The sequence below is a fragment of the Anoplolepis gracilipes genome, chromosome 1 (assembly GCF_047496725.1).
Source record: "Anoplolepis gracilipes chromosome 1, ASM4749672v1, whole genome shotgun sequence".
Lineage (NCBI taxonomy): Eukaryota > Metazoa > Arthropoda > Insecta > Hymenoptera > Formicidae > Anoplolepis > Anoplolepis gracilipes.
Window position 1 is genome coordinate 9519939 of NC_132970.1, and position 12728 is coordinate 9532666.

The 12728-nt window shown below is 35.0% G+C and overlaps 1 protein-coding gene and 1 pseudogene across 3 annotated transcripts in view; both read right to left on the reverse strand.

The window, feature by feature from the left end:
• The window catches only part of LOC140664434 (probable 2-oxoadipate dehydrogenase complex component E1 homolog), a 231876-nt gene that overhangs the window by 155793 nt on the left and 63355 nt on the right, over nucleotides 1-12728 (reverse strand). The gene's annotated exons all lie outside the window — the stretch shown is intronic.
• LOC140664444 (uncharacterized) lies at nucleotides 1811-7783 on the reverse strand (annotated as a pseudogene).

The window sequence follows — 12728 nt, forward strand, 5'->3', positions numbered from 1 at the left end:
TATTATTTTATTAATTCTACTTATTAATTCTATTTTATTTTAATTTTATTGTAGAATAACTGCTGAGCAATTTCAAAAGTGGTCTGCAGAAATAACTGCCATTTTTAAATACGAAAAGGCATCAACGTATTATATTTTATCTAATACAAAATTTAAACGTCTCGCCAATTGTAAACTTTGAGACAAGTATAATAATCTAAAAATATATATTCATCAACATGTCGAAAATCTTTGGAAAGAAACATTTAAAGCTAGAAATAAAGGGTATTCGATTGCTAATTATTATGAAGACTATTCTATTTTAAAAATTTCCATTGGCACTCTATTGGTAATTATACATAAAGTTTTATCGTTCTATAACTTATTTTCAGATATATATACAAGGTGTCCCATAATTCGCGAACCACCCGTTACGTGCAGGTAGAGTAGATTAAACTGAGTAAAAAAATTATCTACCATTTTGCAATTTTCGCAATAGTTAATGAGATATTAATTATAAGAGATCAGCAATCGGTGCCCGGCAAGAGCGCGCGGCACAAAGAAGCCTTCCACTGTTACTTGATACTAGGCGCGCCGACGAAGCGGTGGGAGGAACCCTCTGCATTGACAACCTGAAGAGTCACACATAGTCACGCACACATATCGGCGCGCCTAGTATCAAGTAACAGTGGAAGGCTTCTTTGTGTCGCGCGCTCCTGCCGGGCGCCGATTGGCTGATCTCTTATAATTAATATCTCATTAACTATTGCGAAAATTGCAAAATGGTAGATCATTTTTTTACTCAGTTTAACCTACTCTACCTGCACGTAAAGGGTGGTTCGCGAATTATGGGACACCCTGTATATATATATATATATATAGGTCATTCTATGCGAAATCGATCACCCTCTATGCCCAGAACAGTTTTCAACTTAGAAAGGTCTATTTGGTCATATTGTAGCTTTTTTTATGTACTATCGAATAGCGTGTGGCATATTTTGCAAATCCAAGATGCCCAGAACAGTTTTCAACTTAGAAAGGTTTATTTGGTCTCAAATTGTCAGGCATATGAGAACTCGTTACATGATTTCTTTCTGTTCCCCCTACTCCCCGCTGCTATTCCTGGGCAGTCATCTTGGATTTGCAAAATATGCCACACGCTATTCGATAGTACATGAAAAAAGCTACAATTTGAGACCAAATAGACCTTTCTAAGTTGAAAACTGTTCTGGGCATATAGGGTGATCGATTTCGCATGGAATGACCCATATATATATATACATATATATATATATATATATATATATATATATATATATATATACAGTCTGTTCCACAAGAAAGTGTACGGCCTTGATTCAAAACAGTTAACCGTAGCGCTATCTGCTTTATGCCGTTAGAAAGTTTGAAGCGTGCCCGTTTGCACAGTATATGGTTTGTTATTGTTACGAACGTTATTTTGTATTACAAAGGATAGTTTCAAAATGAGTGCGAAGTATCTCAAGCGTTATGTAACAGTGTTTTTAGTTTGGCATGCAAAAGGAGCAAAATTAACGTATGCTCAGGCTTCAAAAGTGCTTAGAAAGTCAAAATCATTTGTTCAGAAGGGTGAAACAGTATAAAAAAGTAGGAAATGTTGACGACCTGCCAAATAGGGGTTTAAGGGGTCATGCCTAGTTGGAAGGTGAAAAAAAACGTAATTTTCGGGGATTTTTATAAGAAAGTTTAATTTATTTTTTCTTACAACAAAAAGTTGATATGAAAAGTACATATATTGAACAATATTCAGAATTTTTTTCGTTGAAAAATATTGTAAATTAAGGTACTTACGGCCATTTTAAGGAAACCTGATTTTTCAGAGGTGTCGTGCGGTGTACACGATAACTCCAAGCCAAATTATCTGAAATCAAAAAACCAAAAAGATTTTGTTAGTATATGAATATATCTTGTTCGTGAACGAAGGATTTTTTGAAAAAATAATTTTTGACAAAATAGCGGCCGTTTTTAAGAAAAGCGCAATTTTTCGGGCTCTTAATTTTTCGTTTTTCTTCAATAAAAAAAAGTTGTTATTAAAAAAAAAATCCTTCGTTCACGAACAAGCCCTTGATATACAGAATAAGTATGAGAAAGTTTTAGGTCAATTGCTTTAACGGTTCTCGAGATATCGTGTACACCGCACGGGACTTTTTTGAAAAATGTAATTTCGAGAAAAACGCGTTTAAAGTTTGCGGTCTAGTTATTAGTAGAGTATAATTTAATTTTTTTAACTTACACAGAATCATCGATTCCAGGCCCATAAAGTAAGCCTGCTGCCGAAGCCACCTCCAAAGCATCAATTTTCTCCTGTCTACGACGCTTTCTGGCCTCTCGTGTATTTTCTTGCGCGCGGCGCTCGGCAGTGGCGACGCGTTCCTGGTCTTCGTCTGCCACGAATGCATGGGCATTTGGGCCAGTAGAAACTCCCATCGCTTGCATTATTTGTAACACAGCTTTTGAGCCTTCGTTAAAAACACAAGCTGACACATATGCAGCTATTTCAATGGGTATTAAGCCGCTTGGAAGAATTTTTGAACTGATTTTCCAAATCAATTGATTATAACTTTCGTTGTTATTTTGGGTGAATCCACCAACACATCGATCTAATAACTCTTGTTTATTCAAATCTTCGTAAATTGGCTTGATAGCCGTCAAAACATCAGTCGGCAAAGCGTCGTAGGTGTGCATAAAACTTTTTATTTTTCGCTTCTGATTGCTTGGTAACTCTGCGTACGCGCGTTGCCATTCGCACCACGATTCCGCTCCCGCCGGGCAGAGATCATGTTTCGGATTTTCGTTTGTTGAACTGTAGTGATTATATGTAGCCCAAATAGCTGTTCTCATATTCTCTGCTGAGTCATAATTTGTACGTATAGCTAGACCATAATAAACAATTAACTTATCGATTATTCTACCGGTTAGTTTGCCTTTGCCGCCGAGCCCTTTATTTTTCTTTTTACACTTACGTAATCGCGTGCCCATTCTTTTTGGACGTGACCGATGCATTCTTTTTTATTTACAGTAATGTCTTCATAAGGTGCGGAATTTAAAATACCGAGTACGTTTTTGAATCACCGTCTCCGATGTAGTTCTCGTACTTGATACCATGCAGAGTTTCGGAACGCTTGAACATTTCAACAATCGCCTCGACCCTCATTTTACCGGATGATCCCTCGTGATTCACCGTACATTCGGCTTCATGATTTTCGAGCCATTCTTCATATTCAGTTGTATTTTGTTTTTTATTCCAAACTTCGCACATTTTACAATAAGCACTTTTTACCACGACATTGAGCACTTTATCGCTATAATAATCAATTATAGAAGCAACACCAAACAGAGATGTGAAACCTCGCTTTTTCCACGTTCCGTCCCCTGAAACAGTTAGTTTTGTATTATCTTGTCCAACAGTTTGTTCCATTTCTTCTTTAACAGCTTTTTCAAAAAGCACATCACGAACAGTTTTGACGCACGAGTGAATGTACTTTAAAATGATATCATAGGTGGTGTGATAGAAAAACTTCGGCATGTCCATGAGTCCACAAAACTTTTGTGCACCTTTTAGTCCTAAACCAAGAACTCTCATCGTAAATATAAAACGTCTATTAATTTCGTAAGAGTGATTTATAAAAGTGCACGAAGGAATTTCCTGTGGCGGACACTGATCACATAAAACAACAATTTTAAATCCTAGTCCCCGAGTATTGGCTGTCTGAAACTTTATATCACTGTTGCATTTTTTGCATTTTACAAGCATTGCAATAGCCGAAAATACAGAAACAAAATTGATACTTCTATATTCTATAGAATTATCTTGCGGCACCACGATATTTTTCTGCAACTCGATTTTTTTCTAGATGCACTAAAACTTTCTTCGTTCGTCTCCGCTGTCTTAGGGTTGAAAGATTGTGTTCTCTTCTTTGACCTTGATTTGTGCACTCTTAGCAGTGCTCTTTTATTTCATGTGACTTTTTCACTCGGATTCATCGTGAAAAACACGCGAAAATTAAAGCAAAATTGAAAAATTACAGTAAAATCGAAGTAGTTAAATTGATCTGCTCAGCTCAAAACCAACTGCCAAATTGAGCTCGTTAGCCGTTTTTATACAAGCAGAAACTCGTCTAGAAGTATAATGAACCTGTCTATTGTAAGTATAAACCTAGGTAAAACAATAGAAAGGGCCGACTTTGAGCAGATAGCGCGCGGCGGTCCCTGTTCTCGGAGGGCTCCCTACGTTCAAACTCGCATAACTTTGTCAATTTTCGTCCGATTAACATGAAATTTTCAGAAAACATTCTTGAAATAGCGTACTTCTAGAATATGTAAAAACCCAAAAATCGATTTTTTTTACTTTTCTAACTAGGCATGACCCCTTAACCCGTATGACAACGTCGAGAGAAGACAAAATGATCGTTTGTCTATTTGAACGAAACCCTATGCTAACATTACGCTAAGATCAGAATCAACTTCTTGAGAAGGGTATAAATGTTAGTGTAAACACTATCAGACATCGTTTACATGAATTGAAGATAAAATATCGTTCCACAATCAAAAAACCTCTCTTAATAGAAAAACATGTCGCAAAATGACTGGCACGGGCTCATGAAAATTTGAGTAAAGATTGGAATAACGTAATCTTTACGGATAAAGCTTCTTTTTGGGCATGGTTTCCTATACAAAGGGCATGGTCATTCCCAAATACTAGGATCATCCAGCGAACAGTTAAGCATCCGGTTAAGATCCATGTTTGGAGATATTTCTGTAAGCGTGGTTTTGGCTGCCTCTATTTGTTTACTGATAATCTAAACGCGAAAAAAATGCTCAAAATTTATCAGAAATATTTATTGACATCTGCTGAGAAGTTTTATGGAAAAAACAGAGATAATTGGGAGCTCCAGGAAGATAACGACCCTAAACACCGGAGTCGCCTTTGCACACAATGGAAAGCTCAAAATGATATCACCACAATGAATTGGCCTGCGTCGTCTCCAGATGCGAATCCGATAGAAAATGTGTGGTCTTACATATAAAATATAAACTAAGAGGAAAGTCTGTTTTTACTTTTAAGCAGCTGTCGACAAGAATCAGAAAGATATGGCGCTCTCTACCGCGTGAATATGCTCAAAACTTATTGTTAGTCGAAAGCATGCCAAGAAGATGCCAAGCAATAATCGACAATGAAGGCGATTGGACTCATACTAAGTAATTGTGCAATACTATTTCGAGTCTACTTTGATATACTAAGGCCCTTTTTTTTTAAATTGTATATTCTCGATGTGCTACCGTACACTTTCTTATGGAACAGACTGTATATACATATATAAACTATTTTCAATTATTGCAATTGCAGATTGATTTTGAAATAGAAACTGAATTAGATGCACATATTTTTCTATCAAAATGGGCAAAAATTGTTCTATACATATTAAATCTAGCTATAAAAAAGGAAATACTGTCAAAATGGTGAGTGATGTGCATTTTACGATAGATCCAAAGAAATGAAACCCCTAACCTCTCACTCATAGTTCCTTGTTATACATTCGCGTGGTGACAGCTTTAACTCTTGGTAAAGATCGGGTAACTATTGAAATAGAAACCCCGGTGGAAACCAGAAGGTCAAAGTTAGCAAGAAATCGGGCCCTCCGAGAGGCGGTTTATCGATAGGCTGACAACTTGTCATAGAAAAATATGCATTGTCAGGAGATCTCATAATGAGCCTCGGATGGAAGGACAGACACAACAGCATAGACTCAGGAAAAGAAATATGGACAAGATTAAGACTAGTGAAAAGTCTCAAAGAATAGGAAAGAATAGGGACGAGTTATTGAAAAAGAAATCCACAGCGGATTGTAGAGCAGATGAAAAAAAAATTCAAAAGCAATTAACTAAAATAAATAAATAAATAATTTGAAAAAAGGGAGACTAACAACCCTGACATGGATTGTTGTGCGTCAATTTCAAAATAAATTTTCTGCGAAACTGATTGATGCACAGGGCACGAAATTTACTTGCCGGTAAGCGAAAGACTCGGGTTCGGTTGCCTATTCAATGACTTTGCCCTGATATTTTTCTTGTCTACGCCTTATTAATCTTAATATTCTGAGAAGTAGCTTCATCATTGTGCGAGTTACAAAATGGTATTTACATATATATAATTTGTCTTTATACATATAATATTTTTCTATTACAAACTGTTACGACATTAAATATTTAAATAAACGACAAAACTTTTATTTATTTTCAGCATTTGGATGAATAGCTCAGTAGTAAGAGCAGTCGCCCGACAAGCGAAAGACTCGGGTTCGATTCTCGATTCAGCGATTTTGCCCCGATATTTTTTCTCGTCTACATCTTTTTAAGGGGGTAAAGAGGGGTTATAAAATTCTCAAAAATGAGAATCTATTTTTTGGTAAATACACTATGTAAAATATGCGCCCTGTGCACGGTTCAATTTTCGCGAAAAAGAATTAATTTCTAAATTTACACATTAACATCTGCACATGGCTCTCATTGCCAAGTCAATAGTTACGTGTATGTTAATTTTTAATACATAAAATGATTAATAAGATTTCTTTTTAGAATATTTGCTTATTAGATCTTTTTAACACATTTTTATTATAGAATATTCTATTATTTGTTTGTTATAGTATTACAATTAACAAAATAATTTTACATAAGTAATATTTTCTACATTCTCTAAAAAAAATTTTTAATTTTTATTAACATTATATATATAAATTTTAGATATATCTATTAAAACTTTAAGTCTTCTTATATTGCCTCACTTATTTCAACCGTGTAACGTGAAAATTGGATATAAAAAAAGATGAAAGCCTTCTAAAACAGAAATTACCGAAAGCTTTATCTGTTTTTCTGTTCTGTTCTGCTTAGCGAATTTCTGTAAGTAACAAAAATTTTAACATATTTTAGAAAATTATATTACTAATATTCATGTAATATAATTTCATCTAATATTGAATGTTATTTTATTTTTTAGAGCGTAGCAAAATTAGAACTTAAATTAGAAAAACGAAAAGAAAAACTTCAAAGTTATGGATTAACACTGCAGTCATTGATAGTCGCAATTGGTTCTATTGTAAATTTGACAGCTTTTTACATTGTAAATAACACTAAATACGAATCCATGAGCTTGGTCAATGCAGTAAATTCGAGTTTTCAAGTTTTTTTGCGCTAAATACAAGGTATCCAGTTAATTGTGAAATGATATGGTATTTTCTACAATATCGTTTACGGAATTACGAGCGAGAAATATACTAGAAATTTTGTTTTAGTGGATACCATTTGGCATAATTTACAATTAGAAGAGCTTACATCTGTTTTGAGTAAATTATATATATACACATATATATATACAAGGTGTAACTAAAAAAAACATATATGACATATAATGGCAGATTCTCTGACCAATTTGGAGACGATTTTTCCTCAGCAAAAATGTCGAAAAAGGTCATTATTTTTTGCACACTTCCAATTTTTGTCATTACATATCTTTTTAACTAAGCCTCAAATTAAAATTTTATTTAGGTAAACTATACCTGAAATTAACTGAAAAATGTAAATACGTTAGTCTTTTAACTCTAAAATGTTTAATTTGCGAGAAACCCATTTTTTTTAAATAACTTATAACTCTAAAATTATTGACTTTTCAACATTTTTGTTGAGGAAAAATCGTCTCCAAATTGTCCAAAGAATCCGTCATTATATGCCATATATGTTTTTTTAGTTACACCCTGTATATATATGTGTATATATATATATATATATATATATATATATATATATATATATATATGTATATATATATATGTGTATATATATATATATATACATATATATACATACAGGGTGTCCCCAATTTAAATGCCAAAACTTCGGGAGCGTGTAGGAGACGAGAAACTAACAAGGAAAGGGCGCGAACTTCGGGTCACCGATTTTGATGGGGACTTTTTTCAGTATAGTACTCTATTAGAAAAGTACTTGAGTAAAGGGATAGATGCGTAGATAAAACGGTAAAATTATACATAAATAAAATAATTAAAAAAACGAGAAAAAAAATTGGAGAGACGGGAATAGACCCCTAGTTCGCAGCGTGATACGTACGGACTGAACTACCCGAGCTACGCCGCCTTCACGTTTAGTAGTATAAAGTCACGGGTAGACAAGGAATATCGTATTTTTTTTAAATAAATTTTCTCGAAAACGGCTGAGGGTTGCGCTCTATCCCTTTACTCAAGTACTTTTCTAATAGAGTACTATACTGAAAAAAATCCCCATCAAAATCGGTGACCCGAAGTTCGCGCCCTCTCCTTGTAAGACAAAAAGTCCTTTAGAGATTTGCTCGTTTTTGCTTTATTTTGAAGAAAATCGCATGTACATCCTTAATACACATATATATATATATATATAAACATCCTTAAAATGACCTTCGTATTCTTCTATTAAAAATGCTTTCTTCGCTACATTCGGATGCTACTTTACCTCAAATACAAATTAATCGAATTATGTGTTGCGGCGGTTCGACTGCACGATTTGTCCTTTCCGCGAAGTTCTAAAATTAACCGCCTACACAACGACAATCATTAGAACATCTTGACTCGACACTTGCAGAGTCGCAATAATAACCGAGCGCACGATAACAATTTATTATCACAAAAAATAGGAAAAGGGCAGTATGACTCTAATCTATTGGAAAAATACAATAACGAATGCAATACTAAATCCTCACAAGATCATGAATTATCTCTTGAATAATAAAAACGATAACAAGTTTTCAATACAACCAAAGCACCGAAAAATAGAAAACGAGTTCCTGACAACATTAGACGAATATCTAAGCAAAAAGATAAACTATCAGCAAAGACAATAAAAAAATAACATGACTCAGAACCACATGTCATGGAATAATCTTACCTCCAAAAAAGTATATAAAAAAAAAGACTTTCGGCAGGAAGGCAGTAAAAACTTATCAGCAAAAAAAACCAGTCAGTGGAAATTCGTCGGTCAAAACTAGCCAGTCAAAAATCGGCGGTCCGTCAACCCGTCAGTCAGTCAAAACCTATCAATCAAAAAACTCACTCAGTTAAGACAGTCAGTTAATCAAAATTAGTCGGTTAAAATTCGATGGTCATTAGTCAGTGACAGTGAGAATTCACACCTATCGCATCTACCTCAAGGACTCGCCCTCTGAGAATCTACCAACGGCCGCCACTAAGACACCTTCCGAATTCCGATACTTAAGACATTATACAGCAGTAAGTCCAATAAATATTTTGTTCTTCCTCTTGTTTGTTTTTTTCTTTTTTTATATAAAACTCCAATAAATTTGTTTAGTAGCCAATTTCCCGATTCGCCGTTCCTTGCGACTAAAGCTGCAAAAATATTAAAACTGGTGGAACGAGTCAATATTGCCTAGGCGCCGGTCCTCGCGCCTCGCTAAACATCTAAAACAGAAAAATAGACTACAACCCTCGAGCATGCAAACTTTCCTTCCAACATCCACTTCCAGTCCGCCCCTGTCTCCTATCCGTTCACTGTTGATCACTTCCACCTCCTCAGAAGATCTTTAGAATCTTGTCACTGAGATCCTCGAAAAATTTGAAGTTTCTGAATATCTTGAGGATTATTCGATGTCTGCTCCCCCTTTCCTCACACACACGCACGCACGCATACACGCACGTGCACACTCATACACTAGCTAATTATAATTATATATACGTAAATATAAAAATTGTAATCAAATTTTGTGCCAATCATATGTAATCTTTTTCAAAATTATCATGAATAAATTTCTAAAAAATTAAAAAGCATTTACTTCATAATTTCTCCCTCATACCAATCAAAAACTCGCACTAGGTCCTATCCCACGTAACAAGGATTATTTTCGGTAAATATTCAAAATAAGGGACCACCTCCCGATGTCAATGACCTTGATATATATTATCAGGGTCATGATCCTGAGTAAGGTTCTGAAGGTTTTAGCTGGCGCTCGTTGTTTATTAAAAAATTATTAACAAAAAAAGTTTGAAAAATGAGATGTAATTTCTCGCTCTTATCGAAAGTGAAGTAACATTTAACAATGTATAATGACTTTACAGTAAACGCGTGGGCGGGGGAAAGGCTCCGCTCCTCCCCCTGCACGCCCTGCCCGTCAAAAAAACTAACCCAACCTAACCTGTATTATGAAGCAAAATCTATTAAATACTTCGATAAATGTCTATAATTGCTACTGCAGCTGAAAATCAATTTTTTTCAATACCAATCAACAAAATCACCATAGAAATGAAATGTATAAATACTTTTAGGGAGGGGCAAGTCTTTTTTAAGACGTTATAAATAACAAAATTACATAAATAAATTTATTGAACATTTTTCATTAAATCGTTACGAGAAATAGTGTGTATGCGTAAAGACAGTGGGTTTCGGCCTCCTGCGGGGGCCCTCACTTCCAAAAAAGATAACCTAACCCAAACTTAATTCCAATTTTGAATGGAAATAGGTTTAGGTTTACTTTCTAACACTGAAATTTTACTATTAAAATTTACAACTAGTCATGTTGACGAGTGAAAATCAACTCAGGAAGATTTGTTCCAATGTGTTTATACTTTAGCATGAATTATTAGTTTACACAGGTTGGGTTGAGTTTGTTTTTGTTGGGGTGGAGGTGCAGGGGTAGGGACTCCGCTCTTCCCCCGTCTACGCATTTGTTAATTATCATTACGCGGTATCATATGGGTTTTCAACATCAAAAATTACGAATTTTATTTAAAATTAGAATTGAGTTTAGGAGGTTTCAATTTTTCATGTATTTCATATACGCATAGGTATACATATATGTGTAAACCACATATTCTCTGCTCTGTAATAAGAAATAGAAACTCTCTTATAAAGCTTAACTTATAACAGAGAATATGCTCTTGATTAATTAAAAATTATGTCCTATTTATGAAACTTTTCTTGTTTATAACTTTTTAATAAACAACAAGCGACAGCTAAAACTTTTTGAAAGTTACTTAGGGTAATGACCTTGATACATATGTCAAGGTCAAGGTCATTGAAGGTACCTCCCCTAAACTATATAATTACTATTCTTTCTATTACACTTCAGTATAATGTTACTGAATCGACAGCAGATTTACTAAAAAATTTGATTTATGAACATCACATGTTATACATTGATTTGTTTGGTGAAACTTCGAAATCCAAACATCATCTAATACTACATTATCCTCGAATTATGAAAATTGTTAGACCACTTCGTTCTCTATGGTCAATGAGATTTAAAGCTAAACACCGTCTCTTAAAACAATTTTTTCGTGTAATTGCTAATAGAATAAACGTATGTATACTATTGCTGTTAAATAAATAATGATTAAGTGTGTTTATTATTAATCGACCAAACTGGTTAAATTAAGCTTTATGCTTTTATTGAATAATTAATAAGCTTAACAAACAACGATGTTTCGACCTTTGGTTTAGATCCTTTTCAAGTTTAAACATATAAAAAATAAAAAATATAAAAACATATCTAACAAGGGAACGGTCGGAAGTGTCCCCCACCAATTTTAATGAACTTTGGATATGTTGTTGAACATAAAAAAATATTACACCTATATTTTTTTTAGCTGCGTATCTCAATGTTTAGGGGTTGAAACAACCCCTCGAAGAATAACGAATTTTTCGTTTTTAGCGAATATCTTTGAAAATATAGGACATATGAAAAAATGTTTTATACAAAAGTTTTATGGTATTTTGTACTACAATAGTATAATTTTATTTTTCAGTAATGTCAAATTTTTTAATTTACCACCCCACCCCTACTCCTTATTTTGCAAAATTAAAAAAATTTTTTAAGAACAAAAATTAAAGAATATTGAAAGGCAAATTCATCTATGTATAATAATATGTGGGTTCCACGAATCAATTTTGAGAAAACAAGATGATAACTTCGTGCTATAGGCGCTGCGCTATAAGTTGTGTTGCGTTATTTCTTTAGTTGTGACACATTCAATAATTGCTTCTTGACATATATTGGCACATAAAAATATATTAATCTTAATGACATAATACGCAATGTATTACACGAAATACAGCATAATGTATATAATGTATTGTGACGTTTTCTTTCGTCCGTCACAAGGGCCCGAAAGGCCCGATCGGGAAAGGTTTTCGCGGGGCCTGCGTCTTCGAATTATAGAGAGAGCGCCCTGCGAAATTTACTTTTTTATATTCGCGCGTTATTTACGAGTTTGGCGGCAGCAACCTATAGTCGACAGCTACGCGGGTCCGAGGAGCCTGGTGGTGACGGCGAGCGGAGGCCAAGGACTGCGGAGAGATCACGCCCGGTAAGGACCGTACATTTTATTTAATAATTAACGAATCGGCGGAAACATCGGCTGCCGTTAAAAGGTTCCGCAGGAGCGTACCGAGAGCGAAGGACCGGGAAAGAACGGTCAAGGGGATGGCCACTCCCGACGTATTGAGCATCGGAGCCCCGATTACGGAGCTAAAAGATCGGACTCAACCATGGGGTCCGGGGAAGCCAAGGGCACCTGGCCGAATCGGCCGGAAGCTGCCGGTAAACCGCATCGGGAAGTTACCTCGCGGAGACCGAAGGATTACGTAATCGATAATCCGAATCGAACGGGCCGCGATAAGGAGCGACCGTGATTGGCCCTAAAGACCACGATAGCGCC